Genomic DNA, 8,735 nt, shown 5'->3' on the forward strand with positions numbered 1-8,735 from the left:
GACCTTGAAGGTCATCTAGTCCAACCCCCTGCTCAGGCAGGAAACCCTATACCATTTCGGACAAATGGCTGTCCAGTCTCTTCTTAAAAACTTCCACTGTTGGAGCATTCACCGCTTCTGGAGGCAGGTTGTTCCACTGGTTAATTGTTCTAACTGTCAGGAAGTTTCTCCTTAGTTCCAGGTTGCTTCTCTCCTTGATGAGTTTCCATCCGTTGCTTCTTGTCCTGCCTCCAGGCGCTTTGGAGAATAGCTTGGCTCCCTCTTCTTTGGGGCAGCCCCTGAGATATTGGAAGACTGCTATCCTGTCTCCCCTCGTCCTTCTCTTCGTTAAACTAGACATACCCAATTCCAGCAGCCGTTCCTTATATGCTTTAGCCTCCAGTCCCCTGATCATCTTTGTTGCTCTTCTCTGCACTCTTTCTAAAGTCTCAGCATCTTTTTTACATCGTGGTGACCAAAACTGGATGCAGTATTCCAAGTGTGGCCTTACCAAGGCCTTGTAAAGTGGTATTAACACTTCACGTGATCTTTTATGATGGTTGCAATGGCCAGGGGTCACGTGGTTCCCCTTTTGCGACCTTCTGTCAAGCCAAGCCAATGGATTCACTTAACAACCAGGTTACTCACTTATCAACCACAGGGATTTACTTAAGAGCGGAGGCAGGAGTGGTTGCATGACGATGGGGCAAAACTCAGCTAGCGACTGTCTCGCTTAGCAACGGAAATATTGGGCACAGCAGTGGGCTAGCCAAGGACTTTTACTCTTTGGATTAAGTGGAAAGTTGCTGCGATGCGAGGCACGGGGAGGAAGGCTCCCATCCACCAGCCAGAGTTGCCTGCTCCATCCCTGGCGTCGTTTTCCCACTCAAAGGCCTCCGAAGCCTTCCTAGAAAATGAGGCCGTGGGTGGCCGCCACGCAGTGCTTGGCCTGGAAGGGTGCCCGTCTGTCCCAGGATGGAGCGAAGGGCAAAGGTAGGCTGAAGAGGTGGAGAACATCGTGGGAGGCCAGGGGGGAGGGGCAGGGCTGGGAGTCGTCACGGTTACTTGTCTTTTGGGAAACGGGCCGAGAACTCCTATCCTTAAAAGCAGTCGTGGAATCGAAATGCGCACGGAGCTGTTTCACAACAAGCATGAAGCGCAACAGAAAGTCACCAGCAGGACTAGAATTGGGATGAATGAAGGTGGCTATACGTGTCCCGGGATAATGTTGCAGGATCCAACCTGGGTCAGTCGCCGGGACCAGAAGGTCTTTAGTCTTCCGAGCTGTCGGGAACGTCGTCTCTCTAGCAGAGTGTGTGCTCTGGGTTATTCTGCTGTGGACTGTAATTCTGCGTGGACTATAATTATGGCTAAAGGCTCAGATCCCAACCCCACCCCCCATACTTTCCAAAAGGCCACTGAATGTGGAACTAAGCTGGTCTCAGGAAAACCTCTTTAAGGGTAGTTCTGAGTAAAGGAGAATATTTGGAGCTCAGGGTTGACATGACAATATATTCTGTTCTGTTCTGTTCTGTTCTGTTCTGCTGTACTCTACTCTTTTCTATTCTACTCTACTCTACTCTACTCTATTCTATTCTATTCTATTCTATTCCATTCCATTCCATTCTAATTGTATTCTATTCCATATTCTATTCTATTCTATATTTTCTATTCTATTCTATTCTATTCTATTCTCACTTTACTTTATTCAATATTTTCTATTCTATTATATTCTATTTTTTCTATTCTATTTACTCTACTCTACATTACTGTACTCTATTCTACTCTACTCTATTCTATATTTTCTATTCTACACTACTCCACTCCACTCCATTCTATTCTATATTTTCTATTCTATTCTTTTATTCTATTCTCACTCTACTCTATTCCATATATTCTATTCTATTCTATTTTTTCTATTCTATTTACTCTACACTACTCTACTCTATTCTATTCTATATTTTCTACTCTACTCCACTCCACTCCACTCCATTCTATTCTATATTTTCTATTCTATTATTTTATTCTATTCTCACTCTACTCTATTCCATATATTCTATTCTATTCTATTTTTTTCTATTCTATTTACTCTACACTACTCTACTCTATNTAATAATAATAATAATAATAATAATAATAATAATAATAATAATAATAATAATAATAGTAAAGTTGGAAGGGACCTTGAAGGTCATCTAGTCCAACCCCCTGCTCAGGCAGGAAACCCTATACCATTTCGGACAAATGGCTGTCCAGTCTCTTCTTAAAAACTTCCAGTGTTGGAGCATTCACAGCTTCTGGAGGCAGGTAGTTCCACTGGTTAATTGTTCTGACTGTCAGGAAGTTTCTCCTCAGTTCTAGGTTGCTTCTCTCCTTGGTTAGTTTCCATCCATTGCTTCTTGTCCTGCCTTCAGGCGCTTTGGAGAATAGCTTGACTCCCTCTTCTTTGGGGCAGCCCCTGAGATACTGGAAGACTTACTATCATGTGTCCCCCCTCGTCCTTCTCTTCCTTAAACTAGACATCCCCAATTCCAGCAGCCTTTCCTTGTATGTTTTAGTCTCCAGTCCCCTGATCATCTTTGTTGCTCTTCTCTGTACTCCTTCTAGAGTCTCAACATCTTTTTTACATCGTGGTGACCAAAACTGGATGCAGTATTCCAAGTGTGGCCTTACCAAGGCCTTGTAAAGTGGTATTAACACTTCACGTGATCTTTTATGATGGTTGCAATGGCCAGGGGTCACGTGGTTCCCCTTTTGCGACCTTCTGGCAAGCCAAGCCAATGGATTCACTTAACAACCAGGTTACTCACTTATCAACCACAGGGATTTACTTAAGAGCGGAGGCAGGAGTGGTTGCATGACGATGGGGCAAAACTCAGCTAGCGACTGTCTCGCTTAGCAACGGAAATGTTGGGCTCAGCAGTGGGCTAGCCAAGGACTTTTACTCTTTGGATTAAGTGGAAAGTTGCTGCGATGCGAGGCACGGGGAGGAAGGCTCCCATCCACCAGCCAGAGTTGCCTGCTCCATCCCTGGCGTCGTTTTCCCACTCAAAGGCCTCCGAAGCCTTCCTAGAAAATGAGGCCGTGGGTGGCCGCCACGCAGTGCTTGGCCTGGAAGGGTGCCCGTCTGTCCCAGGATGGAGCGAAGGGCAAAGGTAGGCTGAAGAGGTGGAGAACACCGTGGGAGGCCAGGGGGGAGGGACAGGGCTGGGAGTCTGTCACGGTTACTTGTCTTTTGGGAAACGGGCCGAGAACTCCTATCCTTAAAAGCAGCCGTGGAATCGAAATGCGCACGGAGCTGTTTCACAACAAGCATGAAGCGCAACAGAAAGTCACCAGCAGGACTAGAATTGGGATGAATGAAGGTGGCTATACGTGTCCCGGGATAATGTTGCAGGATCCAACCTGGGTCAGTCGCCGGGACCAGAAGGTCTTTAGTCTTCCGAGCTGTCGGGAACGTCGTCTCTCTAGCAGAGTGTGTGCTCTGGGTTATTCTGCTGTGGACTGTAATTCTGCGTGGACTATAATTATGGCTAAAGGCTCAGATCCCAACCCCCAACCCCCATACTTTCCAAAAGGCCACTGAATGTGGAACTAAGCTGGTCTCAGGAAAACCTCTTTAAGGGTAGTTCTGAGTAAAGGAGAATATTTGGAGCTCAGGGTTGACATGACAATATATTCTATTCTGTTCTGCTCTGCTGTACTCTACTCTTTTCTACTCTTTTCTATTCTATTCTATTCTACTCTACTCTATATTTTCTATTCTACGCTACTCTACTCTACATTACTCCACTCCATTCCATTCTATTCTATTCTAATTGTATTCTATTCTATTCTACTCTATATTTTCTACTCTACTCTACTCTACTCTACACCACTCCATTCCATTCTAATTGTATTCTATTCTATTCCATATTCTATTCTATTCTATATTTTCTATTCTATTCTATTCTATTCTATTCTCACTCTACTCTATTCCATATTTTCTATTCTATTATATTCTATTTTTTCTATTCTATTTACTCTACTCTACACTCCTGTACTCTATTCTACTGTACTCTATTATATTCTATATTTTCTATTCTACTCTACTCCACTCCACTCCATTCTATATTTTCTATTCTATTCTTTTATTCTATTCTCACTCTACTCTATTCCATATATTCTATTCTATTCTATTTTTTCTATTCTATTTACTCTACACTACTCTACTCTACTCTATTCTATTCTATATTTTCTACTCTACTCCACTCCACTCCACTCCACTCCATTCTATTCTATTCTATTCTATTCTATTCTATTCTATTCTATTCTATTCTATTCTATTCTATTATTCTATTCTATTATTCTATTCTATTCTATTCTATTCTATCATAATTCTCATAGTTCCCTTTAGCAAAACATATTGCGATGGATGAGGATATCACAAGTACAGGTAGTTCTCGACTTACAACCATTTGTTTAGCGACCGTTCCAAGATACAACGGAACCCATGGGACATCCTGTCTTCCTGACCTGGTGGGCCAGATGGCGACGATCTACTCCCAGCCTCTCCCCCCCCCCATTTAATTTTTTAAGATCCACCACTTTGGAGCACTCTTTGAAATGTAACTGAGGGGCTAAGCCAGATCGGAGTGTTTTACCGTCGTCCCTGGGCCACGTCCCGTCTTTTGGCTGTCCCTGTCCAGCTCTTCCGGGTTGCTTTGGTTTTGAAGGCAAATGCAATATATATATATTTTTTGAATTTCTGTCTGGGCTTGGCCTGGCCCTCTCCAACGGTCCCAGCTGACCCCTTGGACCCCTTGGGGAGGTGCATTGCCCACCCCTGGACTGAGCCCCGTTTGTGTGTGTCTCTCTCTCTAAATGGGAGCAGCCTCCAGGGGCTTCCTTGGCTCCAGGTGGAGAAACGGCCCTTAGAAGGAAGCAGGGCAGCTCCGTCCAGAACTCACGGGGAGACGGGCCCCCACGAGGTGGAGGCTGCACATCTGAGCTGCAGGGAGGGAAGGGGATCTCTCTCTCTCTTCTGCTGTGCAGCAGGCCGGGCGCCACGACCGACCGACCGGGTCCTCGCCCAGAAATAGATCAGAGCGAGATGAAAGGAGGCGGTTTCAAAGGCAGAAGAAAGGGAAACAGACAAAGAGGCTTCTTTAATTACGAGAGCCTTCCCTCTACCCCTTCCCTGCCACTCCTGGCCCTCCGGAAGGTCTCCCTCGGCCCAGGGGGGATCTCTCCCACACCCAGAGCCAGCGGAGGAGGATTGCAAGGGAATCCTGGAAGGGAGGCATCTGGGGAGAAAGGCAGATCCTTCCTTCCTTTTTCTTTCTTTCTTTCTTTCTTTCTTTCTTTCTTTCTTTCTTTCTCTGTCTTCCTTCTTTTCTTCCAATCTTCCTTCCTTCCCCTCCTTCTTTCCCTCCCTTCCTTCCTTTCTTCCTGTCCTTCTTTCCATCCTCCTCCTCCCTCTCCCTTCTTCCTTCCTTCTTTCCTTTTCTTCCTTTGTCACTTCTTTTCTTTCTTTCTTTCCTGTCTCCCTTCCTTTCTCTGTCTTCCTTCTTTTCTTCCAATCTTCCTTCCTTCCTTTTTCTTTCCTTCCTTCCCCTCCTTCTTTCCCTTTTCTTTCCTTCCTTTCTTCCTGTCTTTCTTTCCATCCTCCTCCTCCCTCCCTCCCTTCTTCCTTCCTTCCTCACTTTTTTTTTCTTTCTTTCTTTCTTGACTTCCTTCCTGTCTCCCTTCCTTTCTCTCTGCCTTCTTTTCTTCCTTCCAATTTTCCTTCTTTTTCTTTTCTTTCCTTCTTTCCCCCTTCTCTTTCCCTCCTTTTCTTTCCTTCCTTTCTTCCTGTCTTTCTTTCCGTCCTCCTCCTCCCTCCTTTCTTTCTTCTTTCTTCCTTCCTTCCTTCCTTTCTTTTTTCTTCCTTCTTCCTTTGTCACTTCTTTCTTTCTTTCTTTCTTTCTTTCTCTTTCTTTCTTTCTTTCTTTCTTTCTTTCTTTCTTTCTTTCCTTCCTTCCTTTTTCTTTCTTTCTTTCTTTCTCACTGCAATCTGATCCTAGGTATGTTTGCACACAACCAAGTCCTGCTGAGACCTTACAGAATCTTACAGTTGTTCAGCGAATCAATGCAGTTGTTAAGTTTGTGATATGTTTAATTGACTCTGCTTGTCAGGTGACAAAAGGTGGTCATATGGCCCCAGGACACCGCACGCCCGTCCTAAGTGTGAGTCAGATGTCAAGTATCCGAATTTTGATCCCATGACCGTGGGGATGCGATAACGGTGGCAAATACGAGAAAAGGGGTCGTAAGTCACTTTTTTCAATGACCGTTGTAAATTTGAACAGTCACTACATGAATCTTCAAGGACCAGGTGTGTTTTCTGGCCTTACTGTTTTTGGTTTTGTCTCTCTTAGAATCAACAGCCGCCTGGAGTTTAGCAAAATCCAGAGTTTAAGCGGGGGGGGGGGGGATTCCTCCAGCCTTTAAGGAAATCACCCAGGTCGAGCAATAAGCGTGCAATCTAGAGCCCCCCCCCAAAAAAACCAACAACAACCAGGCGCCTCTTCCAATTGCATCAGCGGAGCTCCTGTCATCTGTCAGAAGTGGTGTAGTAGGGTTTCCTACTTGAGCAGCGGGTTGGACTAGATGACCTAGAGGTCCCCAACCTTTTGGGCACCAGGGACCGGTTCGTGGAGAGAGAGGTTTTCCCAGAGACCGGAGGGGGTGCGTGGTTTTGGGTGCTGCCTGCATCCCACGGATGGGGCTTCCCTTGTTTGTGCGGACCGGTTGCTGGCACGCCGCGGCCCGGTACCGGTCCACAGATCGGGACTTGGGGACCATTCTATTCTATTCCTACCTGCCTCCCCCCTGGAGCAGGGCGGGGGTGCCAGAAACCCCCCCTCCCCGCCCCCGCTTAGCCTGGCCAGCCCCAACGACCCCCCCCCTCCCAGGGCGCCCCTAAAGGCGGCTCGGGCTCTCCCGCTTTGGGCCGGGGGGCGGGGCCAAGATTCAAACGGCAGGGCTGGGCCAATGAGCGCGCAGGAGGGGTGGGGCCGGGTGGGTGGGGGGTGCAGAAGCGGAGCCCCGCCCTCCTGTGCTGCTGCGGCTTCCCCAGCCGGACGCGGCGAGGCAGATGCGGAGGCCCCTTAAGCGCCAGACGGGGCCGACGCCGCTCCCTCCCTCCCCCGACACACACACACAGACACACACACACAGAGACACACAAACACAGACACACACACAGACACACACACACACACACACACACACACACACACACACACACACACACACACACACACACACACACACACACACACACACACACACACACACAGACAGACAGACACAGACACAAACAGACACACACACACAGACACAAACAGACACACACACACACACACAGAGAGAGACACACACAGACACAGACACACACAGAGAGACACACACAGACACACAGACACAAACACAGACACACACACACACACAGAGAGAGACACACACAGACACAGACACACACACACAGACACAAACACAGACAGAGACAGACAGAGACACACACACACACACACACCCCGCACCATTTTGGCGACAAGCCTCCGAGCTGCGGCCGGAGAGCCGGGCGGGGGAAGGGAAGGGAAGGGAAGGGAGGCGGCTGCCCGAGGGCGACGGGCTCCGTCGGGCCGGGCCGGCGGGAAGCCTGGGCGCCTCCCGGGGTGCCCGCAGGGCCGAGCCGCCTCTCTCCGCTTCGCCTCCCGCTTGCCGGCCGGGCAGAGCCGCGGGGTCCCCCTCCAGCCGGGCCGGGGGCAGCCGGGCGGCTCCTCTCCCGGGGGAGGCACCGGGGCTCCTGCTGGCGGGGGGGGGAGAGGCGACCCCTCCCCAGGCTGCATGACCCCCCCCCCGCCACGGCGGCCTGGGCTCGGAGGGTCTCCTCCCCGGCTCCCTTTGCAGGGCACCCGTCCCGTCTCCGGCTGGAGGCTGAGCGGGGCTCCGGCACCCCCAAAGCTCTGGAGCTCCTTTTGGGGGCTGGCTTTGAAAGGGGGGTCTCCTTTTTCACCCGGGTGGGTTTCGGGGACGACACCCCCCCTTCTGGTGCCTGGAGGAGGAGGAGACCAAGCTGCCTGGATCCCATGCCGGCCTTCCTCCCGGTGACAAGGTCTCCTGGGGAGGGGGGGGCGAGGTGGGGGGGGCAACGGAGGCCCCCATCTTGACTTTTCTGACCGGCCTCCTGTCTCCCCTTGCCAAAGACCCCCCGGGCATCCTCCTTTCGTCATCCTGGGTGGAAGGGAAGGCAGGCTGAGCAAGAGGGGGGGGAGCAAAAGCCAGGGGGGGGGAAAGACATACCTGGTCCAGGATCAAAGGCTGCAGAGGGGTCATTAGTGCCAACATCAAAGCAGCTGCTGCAGGGACGGCTCTCTCCCCCCCCATCCCCCACCCAGCTCAATTGGGCCACTTCAACTCCCAGAATCCCCCCCCCAATCCCAGCCAGAATACAGGTAGTCCTCAATTTTCAACCGTTGGCTTAACGGCCAAGTAATTCACTTAAATACAGGGATAACAACTGTGGCAAAAAGGGGGGGGGACTCATTGAATGACTGCCTTACTTAGCAATGGAAATTTGGGGGTGAATTGTCATAAATCGAGGCCTACCTGTCTCTGGATGGGGCAAGACTTCCCCCCCCCCCACTTCTTCAAAGGCAGAGGGGCCGGGGGTGCAGAGTATGCCAAGCGGCAGCCAACACAGAGCCAGGATTTCCTGTTTTACCCTCTGC

The sequence above is a fragment of the Protobothrops mucrosquamatus genome, unplaced genomic scaffold (assembly GCF_001527695.2).
Source record: "Protobothrops mucrosquamatus isolate PMUCROS unplaced genomic scaffold, P.Mucros_1.0 scaffold_101, whole genome shotgun sequence".
NCBI lineage: Eukaryota > Metazoa > Chordata > Lepidosauria > Squamata > Viperidae > Protobothrops > Protobothrops mucrosquamatus.